Source organism: Musa acuminata, chromosome BXJ1-2 (assembly GCF_036884655.1).
Source record: "Musa acuminata AAA Group cultivar baxijiao chromosome BXJ1-2, Cavendish_Baxijiao_AAA, whole genome shotgun sequence".
NCBI lineage: Eukaryota > Viridiplantae > Streptophyta > Magnoliopsida > Zingiberales > Musaceae > Musa > Musa acuminata.
This window is the reverse complement of record NC_088328.1, coordinates 32,611,935-32,621,541: the sequence shown is the minus strand read 5'-3', so window position 1 is coordinate 32,621,541 and position 9,607 is coordinate 32,611,935. Positions and strand designations below refer to the sequence as shown.

Genomic DNA, 9,607 nt, shown 5'->3' with positions numbered 1-9,607 from the left:
GGAGTGGGCCCCAACCGTTGTCGGATCCGAGGACGCCCCACGTACCCGGGGCACGTGCTCCAGGTCCCGCGTTTCTTGTAGGCAAAATGACACTTATATCCGTCCGATGTAAGTAATTTGAGTATTAAGCTATTGTAACATTTTAAATATCTTCGACTCGATTTGGCACACGAGTTATTGATAGTTGAAGGCACATGCATTGAATGTGAAAGGGGCAAATATGACATTAGAAAGTATGCACGCGCACGCTCCCTTGTAGGATTTATGGGGACTAATATCATTTTAGTTTATGCGAGCAAAAGAAAAAGGTGGTGGGGGAGGGGAAAAAGACGAGGGGGTTAGGTGGACGGCCACGGACGAAGCACGTGACGCAACGGACGTCCCGAATACAAGGCACCGCGAGCACGTTGGGGCGACACGTGGCACCGACGCTGGCGGGGGGGTAATTAGCCTTTCACGGGCTCCGTCGATCGGATAAAACGAGTGGGCCCCACCGGGGATTAGGTAACTAAACCGCGCCGGCATCGAGCGAATAAATTATTAGAGATGGATAAGCAAGCAAGTGTAGGCGGAAGACATCGGACCGGTGGGGTCGGGTGGGACCCGCGCGTAGGTGGACCGAGATTTCTCGATTGGCTTAAAATAATAATTTCTATTTATCGACCCATTTTTGGAGTTTGCGATTCGAATCCACCGGTTGAGAAAGGCGCGAATTAACCCACGAATTGAAAAATTACACAGTAATTTAAAATATAATTATATTTTTTTTAAAAAAAAAAAATTAACCATGAATTTTGACGGTGAATCGAATCATCATATAAATTATTCAATATAAAAGGTGAGATTGTTTTTAGAAAATAAGAAAAATAAAAGATACTATCGGGAAAACTTTTCCCTAAGAGTTTGTCCTCACACCTCTAATTCTTTATTGGGAGGAGCCGTAATGAGTCAGTAGCTGTGTTGATCTTATCCATTTCCACCTCAACCCCATAGACATAGACAGACGGTGTGGCCGTGGGCTCCACCGTCACATAAAAAAGGGATCATCTTTGCCAATGGGGGAGTAGTTAACAAGCAAACGAAGAAGAGGATAACGTAGTTTTCCTGTCACTCGACCAATAGGAATGCATCATGGCCACAATCATAATGTCTGTGCCCGTGAACTCGTCGTCATGATGCATCCCTGTGTGGCTTAAATCTACTTACTTTGTAATTTACTTACCAAGTAAATAACACAAAAGGACATCTCAGCCTCCGTTTCCATGGTTTTAGCTCTTGCAAATCCCATCAACTTGGAAAATCTTGTTTCTCCTTCCCCTAGGGTTTTGTTGCTTTACTCCTCCCTCCAAGGAGGGCATCAAGATCTGCACCGCAGGCTTCAACCTTAAGCTATCGATTAATGGTGGTCGATGAATGGCTCAGGGGCTTCGTGGGACGTGAAGGTGATGGGTGTAGATATCATCGACGGTGGGTCAACCCAACCCCGCTGGTTAAAACTGTAGCTAAAGATGGTGACCACCGCGGGTCCCACCATGTTACTGAAACTGCACGGAAAAAGTCTCGCAATCATTCACGGAGCAGCTCAGACGTCAGAAGCTGCACAGTGTCCACCATTGGATGTGTCCTCCCGACCCAACTCACACTGTCGTCCCCCTTTCTTCTCCCTCTCTCTCTCTCTCTCTCTCTCTGGAGCAAAGAATGATTTCTTGCCTCGGTGAACCCTTCATGTAGATCTTATCCATGGATCAGATCTTAGGTATTCTCTTTTCACAAGTGGTTGTATTTTCTTGTTGGAGATTCTTTAGCTGTTGCCGCTCATGTGACTGTGCCAGACTTTGAAGATATATCATGTCTTTCTTACTTTTCTTCAAACTCTAAGGAGAACCAAGTCATGTGTGAGATCAGCTAAAGAAAAGAAGAAGAAGAAGAAGATGATGATGATGATGACAGGAGAGGGGGTAGAAGTAGAAGCTAGAATTACACACCATGTGGAGGCCACTGTGGTGCACAGGTAGATCTTAATCCCAGATCTACTTTAGCTGCAGGAGCACCTACCTTGACAGAGAAATAAATCTTGGTGGATTAGCCAGCTAGATCTGACATGGCGATGTCATCCACACAACTGTTCCACCTTGATTAATCCCAAGCTGCAGCATCGGAAGCAGTGATCATACACATCGGTAAACATGGAAGACGGTCGACTTTGGACGGATACGCAAGCTTTCCTCGGAAAAGGATGTTTAACCATGCACAGAAAGATCCATTTCTCCTTCCTACTGATACACACACGTGAAGCATTCCCTCGGCTGCATGCCTCACCTCCTCCTCTTATCTGCCGCTGGGCTACGGTGGAGGGACAGTGACGAGTCACTGCATGCAAACAAACCTCTCTCTTCCTCTTTCTTCGCCAGCGCAAATGTTTCATGGCCTTTGTGATGTGGGCTGGTGGTTAGCTTAATTTAATGCAATTTGGCTAATTTTCATTAGGTTGCATGGGTAGGTGTAGCATATATATTATGTTGCTGTCGACGTTAGGTTATGGTTGATTACGGATCTAAATCTAACGTGCTTTGGACGATTAATTTAGTCGTCAATCTTGTTTTAGTCGAAGCACCAAGCATTAGATATCTAAATGGCAATCTACGAATCGAGGACTGTATGCATGCATTATGTGCGTATTTAAGGTGCCAATTTGTAGTAAGTTGGCAAAGTTCATGCCTGTTTCTAGGTGTGCAATGACATCAAACTTAATTTATTATGATAATATATTAATGATGGTTACAAGGTGGTTCTAACTTACATGAATTATTAACTTATACCATATGCATACACTTAGGTTTCATTCATACATCAAGCCTAATCGATTTACTCATGAGAGGAGATGTTTAAAATATATTATTAATTGTTTTTATGTATCTTGTATTCTCAAATACAAGATTTATTATATTTTTAAAATTTTTGTATTACGTTACGGGTGTTTATACATACATACGAACGAAGAAATATTTGAGATGGAATAAGTATGTCAATTTTGATTGAGTAATAATATTTGGTAATGCTGATATTAAAATATAGACTACAAACAGTAATTGTATCGATATCATATGTTTAAACAAAAAAAGTTGAAATCATTGTGCAAATTATATATTTATATCCAACAACTAAATTCTAACTTGTTTAAGGTATCACTAAATCATACTTACTATAAAATTTATTTTCTTCTTGAATCACGATAAAAAGTAAAGAAAAAAAATCAATAGTATTGATATGGGAATGTTGTTTAGGCCACAGCTTTTTTTTTTTTTTTTTTGTAGCATAGGGGGGGGGTGTGTTCATAAGTGGAGCTCACAAATTCATATAAAGGGCATTTATCATATTGTCTGAAGTCAAATATAACAAATTACAAATTTAAAACAAATCTCACTTAAGAGTCTTTGAAGTATGAACTTAAGTAATTTAATATATAGGCTTTAAGATAAGAATAAAGTAAATAAAAAATAAAAAAAGAAATTGATGCCAAAATTTCTTATTTTATTAGGTGTTATTATTGATTTTGCTACTCTATTAGATGACATATTAGGATGAAACGAGTTCCAATCATACATAATGATATAAATATATGAAAAATATTTATATAATCGATCCTAAATAATTAAAAATATTAATTTATTTTTTAAAATAGTATTGATAAGGAAATGTTTTGGAAAACATTCAGTAGTATTGATAAGGGGGGTGTGTTCATAAGTGGAGCCCACAAATTCAGGGCATTTATCATATTGTCTGTAGTCAAATAAAACAAATTACAAATTTAAAACAAATCTCACTTAAGAGTATTTGAAGTATGAAATTAAGTAATTTAATATATAGGCTTTAAGATACGAATAAAGTAAATAAAAAATAAAAAAAGAAATTGATGCCAAAATTTCATATTTTATTAGGTGTTATTATTGATTTTGCTACTCTATGAGATGACATATTAGGATGAAACGAGTTCCAATCATACATAATGATATAAATATATTAAAATTATTTATATAATCGATCCTAAATAATTAAAAATATTATTTTTTTAATATAAAATTTACTAACTAAGATGAAATGCTATATCCCATTCACATCAAAAGGAATAAAAAAAATTCACAGGCAAATCAATGAGTAGCCATTATTATTATTTTGTTTACTTATGGGTGACTCCATACTTTGAGAAATATAAAGACTTATAATTACATTCACTCATAAATAAATTTATTGCTAATAACCTTTATATTGAAACGGGGACAGGTGGCCATGAATACATAATACAATCTAAGTTGCATATACATAATCTATCTGAAGTCTATAATAATATACATGAAATTTAACACATATACACACATTATAATTGAAAATGACTAATCATGGACTTTAAAAGGATCGAGGAGGATATTAATATTTGCAAAAGGTGATTTCGCTAGAAAATGCTTATATTTTGGGTATTATTCAAAAGGTATTAGATCTTTTACTTTTTTTTTTTCAAATAATATCCTTAATTTATAAAATACTTAAAATACCTCTCAAAAGTTTTCTCATCAAAATGTATATTTATTTTTAATCAAATTTTAACTATCACAGTATTTTTTTTACTCATTTATAATATTTTTAAATAATATCTATGATGTTTTATTAATATATTGAAAACACTATAAATGTCATTAAAAAATAATAACTTTTAATTATTATTATTCATGTATCATTTCAATATCATAGTTTTAGGCTTTATAGTTAGTCCGGATAAGATAAAAAATATATTTAAATTATTTATGGTGTTTTTGTTATGACTGTCAAAACAATATAACAGACAAAAAATACTGTAAATAAACGATAGTTTGGATATATTTTTAGATCAGCGATACTGTTTGGATAGAAGTAAAATAAATATATTAATGAAAAATTAAAAATATGAGTAATTACTTTAAAAATCGTCGTATATGCAATGGCAAATATGTTATTTTTTAACGTTAACAGATATAAGTAAGTGAAAACAACCCAAAGAAGTGAACGAGGCGGTTGGGACGGAGAGAAGTGAGACGACGAATTGGGAGTCGAAAGGGAGACCGATGGGATCCCAAGCGGGGCGTGTAGGTCTTCGATCGTCGCAGCGTAGATCGATGGTTCTGGTAGAGAAGGCGGAGGAGGAGGAGGAGGAGGAGGGAAGCGGGGGCCGACGGGCGTCTCCTTCAATGGCTCCCGGGACCCGGATCCAGCCAAAATCAAGATCGATGCCGGAGGGAGGTTGGACACTCTCGTGCCTTGTCGAAGCTGGGTCGGAGCGCCCAGGTTCGACCCTTTCTTCTCGATTATTTTTTGGTTTCCTTGTGCTTCGTGGTTTCTTGATTTTTGATGCGTGGTGGTTGGTCGATTCGTTTTGGTTTCTTTGAGCGTTGTGTAGGGGAAGGGAGATCGGGTGGATCTTGGTTTTCGGTTCGTCGCATCTTTGGCGAGGGAGAGAGATGGGGATTGGCAGCACTTCGTCGTGAAAGCTGCTGCAATCTGTGGTTTGCGCATGTTCACCGCCGCCTGGGATTTTGTAGTTCTTCGGTACCTTTTCTGGGTTTAGCTCCTGGAACTCTTGGAATGCTTACGATCCGGTGTATCCGAGATCACCATGTTGCCGAATTCGTTTGTTTTGGTGGTGATCATGACTTGGTACACCGTGGGTTCGAGTTTGGTTCTCTTTCGTCCCCTCTTCTCTTTTTCGGTCATCGATCGCACTTCCTATAGGTATAACCTTTTGGCCATAACATTGAAAGAACTTCGAAACTAACGATTAATTGTAGATATCTGAATTTTTGCAAGTCACCGAAAAAAGGAGGAGAATGGAGTATTGCAGACGCGGTTAAAGAAATACTAACAGAGAGAAAGAGAGAAAAAAAGAAATGACTGATACCATTGTTCCGTATCAATACAGATTCACTCTGTCAAACACATCATTTTCAGGTGGGCACAGAAACTATATCTGGTTTGTCTTAATAGATCAAGGTGTGTTAGGTTATGAGTTTTGGTGGTATACGGAAATCAAACCTTGTCAAGAAATAAGTATGTCATGATTACATGTTTGGAATAACATGGAATGGATTAAATTAGTGTCTTAGATCTTAATTTAGATTGTTAGTGTAAATATAAGACCACAAATTCCTTTTCTCTGCACAAAGTGTGATAGGTTATGAGTTTTGGTGGTACACGGAAATCAAACCTTGTCAAGAAATCAGTATGCCATCTTTACATGTTTGGGATAATATGGAATGGATTAAATTAGTGTCTTAGATCTTAATTTAGATTGTTGGCATAAATATAAGACCAGATATTCCTTTTCTCTACACAAAGTGTGTTAGGTTATGAGTGTTTGTGGTATACGGAAATCAAACCTTGTCAAGAAATGAGTATGTCATCTTTACATTGTTTGGAATAACCTGAATCGGATTAAATTAGTGTCTTAGATCTTAATCTAGATTGTTGGGATAAATATAAGACCAGAAATTCCTTTTCTCTACACAAGTCAAATCTCTAAATTTCTTTACATTCAATTAATAAGTCCATTATTTCAGAAAATTATTGCCTTTTTTGATTGGACTGATCTATCATGGATATGATAGACCAAGAATTTCTCTTTTAGTCTACATGATCCCTCCTCCATTCGCCATGGAGAACATGCATAGCATCTGATTGAGACAGATTAAACAATTGTGGATCCTTGTCTTAGTTGCATACCACAGAATTCTCTTCTTTCCTGCTCTTAACTCGATGGCGGTGAGTAGTATCTTCATGAGGAGGGAGGGATCACAAAACAATGTGGTAATACTCCTCATTTGATAATATATTAGTTCTACCTGCGTATATGCAATTTCTTTAAGATGGATTCATTTGATTCCCAAAATGCAAGAGCATTTTATATGTCACTAACATTCCCTTTTCTCCACGACAAATGTAGATCTACCGAATATGTGAGGCAACTTCTGAATTTGGATTAAGGATTTGATGGTGCCTGATAATCTGAAGCCTACAGATCCTACTTTTGGATCTCTTAATCTTGGATCTCAATGGAGGCAAATCTATCTTTAGGATCTTGTTTGAGTATAGATTTATTCTACCTACATGTATGCAATTTTATGAGATGAATTCATTTTGATTCCCAAAATGAAAGATCATGTTATATCTCACTAACTTTCCCCTTTCTCCATGACAGATGTAGATTGATCGAGGTTGTGAGGCAACTTCTGAATTTGGATCAAGGATGTTAATGGAGCCTGACGTTCTGAAGCCTGATCTGAAATCTCAAGCACAGATCCTAGTTTTGGATCTCTTTATCTTATCAGCGTACAATTCTTGAATCTTTATCTGGTAACTTGTTATAATCTAGAACATGACTCTGATCCAACCTGCAATGTTGCATGTAGATCCACATTTTGAAACTATAGGTGGATCGGTCCAAAATTATGTAATTCTATAACCTACCAAGATTAGTCCATGTCTGTGTTAAGCTAGGTTTAAGAATTTAGATTTCAGCAGGTCCGAATGCATTGATCTCCTTCCTTGCCAATCTTCCAGACTAGATTGTATCTAATTCCTTGCATGATCCATAAGCAACTCATACAATGACATCGTTTTGGGCCTCTAGGTTGATAAAAATGTTTGTGATCTCAGGTTCATGTATAGAGAGATGATCAATAAAACTTCGTTAAGGTAGATGAAGAAGCAAGATCGCCAACTAGTGCCATTAATATATTGTGATTGACTTGTTCGATTGAGAGAATTTCCTTTTTAGTGTTTCCTGTTAAGGTCTACTTATCCTTTTGCACTATTAATGGTGAACCTTTAAATCTTCTTTGAACATATTCCTGACATCATAATCTCTTTTGTTTCAGGTGAAGTTATTTTAATCATAGACAAATACAAATTCTTTATAATAATCTCACAGATTATCTCTTAAACCATCTAAGATATAAATGAAAGATTAGTAAAAGATATTTAACTCAAATGTACTAGTTTTTGCACACAAGTGCTGTTTGCTTGGGAGATGCTTACATTCCAAATGGTATGATCTTCCATGGGCCTCTGGAACCAATCAATGAGACCTCACTTCAGGTACGTTCATGGCGCTTCTGTCAACTATGCTAAATTCATTAATAAGACTTTGCAGGCAATAGGATAAATCTTTTTCGACCAATTCTTTAACTGTCATGAATACTTTCAAGGTAACAAGTAAATGATTTGTGACGAATTTAATCTGATCTAAATTTCTAGTCTCCATCCTATTCCTCTGTCATGCAACTCTACTCTCTCCTCACCTCTTAAAGAAATTAACAGCAAGTTCCGGCTTAGTTTTGTGGTTGTTTCAGGACGCACAATCAACAACCATGCAGTCTTATTGATTTTTCCTGGTTTCTTGGTCTCCATAATTTTTTTTATTAATGTGAATTTGCTTCTAAATTTTGGTCTTAGTCGAATCCGAATCAAATCATGTTTCTCGATACTTTGGGCATCTGATCTTATAGGTTGGAGCTAGAAAACCAGTGGCAACTATTTTCTTGAGAGCTTTGGTGTAGTTAGTTCCTTGTGGTTCTGTGGAATTATCTTAATAATTATATTGCACAATCATCATGTCCAACATATATCACTGTGGGATAGAGTTAATAATACCCTAAACGAATGAGTCCTACCAACCTTCTTCACCAATTTAAGGGGATTGCTCCTTTGCAATATACTCGAATAATTGCATGGTGATGGACTTCCGATTCTTTGATTTATCTTTGCTCCCATCTAAAGATTTTCTTATATAATATTCTTTTAAGAAGAGCGCTCTCTTCTCATCTCTCTCCGGGCTGTGGAAGGTGGAGGCTCATCGACGATCGACGATTGCCTTTGATGGTACGATCTCCATAATATCTTGTTTCTTTTGATCTCTTATTTCGTTCCAACTTATTCATCTCTTGTTGTCAGCTACAACACTCATAAATCTTGGTATCTTTGTTTTTGGTTGTCGAGGTAAATCTTGACATTCTTGATCCCTGTCTTTTGGTTTATGCGGTACTATTAGTTTTATGACAACACTAACAAACTACTTGTACATTGTGCATACGAAGTCCATTTATTTTGTGGGAGTCATGGCGTGAACGTGGACAAGCAACACTGTTCTTTGAAAATTTTTGGGATTTCTATGATGTGATTTTGTTTGTGCGCTGCAGGAAGAGCTTTGTGAATTTTACTACTCCAAAATGCAAGTAAGACTTTGACCACATTAATTTCAGTAGCAGACTTGTCTTTTGGGTAGACCAAATATGTAAGTCCTCATTTATGTTCAATTGGGCTATCCGGGTCAATTGGGAGGCCGGCCTAGGTTTTATTTTTCTTATTGAGAATAGAAAATTATCTACGGTTAAATTTTAAGATTCAGTGTGAAGAGTTTTAGGTTTCATGGTCATGTTCTTACAGCTTGTTTCACGGTATCACATAGCATTCATTTTTCTTGTACACACTCTCATTCTATGATTCTGCCATTTTCATTTTCTTCGGAATGTTGCAATTGTTTCAGTCATTTTCATTTTCTTTGAATTTTGGTCTTTGAATCTCC

The 9,607-nt window shown here is 36.6% G+C and overlaps 2 long non-coding RNA genes across 6 annotated transcripts; both read left to right on the top strand.

Annotated features, from left to right (window-relative positions):
* The first annotated feature begins 1,602 nt into the window (after positions 1–1,602).
* LOC135613670 (uncharacterized) lies at positions 1,603–2,477 on the top strand. Its single transcript, XR_010487353.1, has 2 exons — positions 1,603–1,756; positions 1,880–2,477. It is a non-coding gene; the product is annotated as an uncharacterized LOC135613670 (long non-coding RNA).
* A 2,564-nt stretch (positions 2,478–5,041) lies between these two features.
* Positions 5,042–9,551, top strand: LOC135610614 (uncharacterized). 5 transcript variants are annotated; one of them, XR_010486262.1, is made up of 4 exons: positions 5,042–5,316; positions 5,429–5,760; positions 5,836–7,133; positions 7,223–9,551. It is a non-coding gene; the product is annotated as an uncharacterized LOC135610614 (long non-coding RNA). The 5 variants fall into 5 exon arrangements; XR_010486260.1 differs by having other exon boundaries at positions 5,429–5,976; positions 6,968–7,133; XR_010486259.1 differs by having other exon boundaries at positions 5,429–6,831; positions 6,968–7,133.
* The last annotated feature ends 56 nt before the right edge of the window (positions 9,552–9,607 follow it).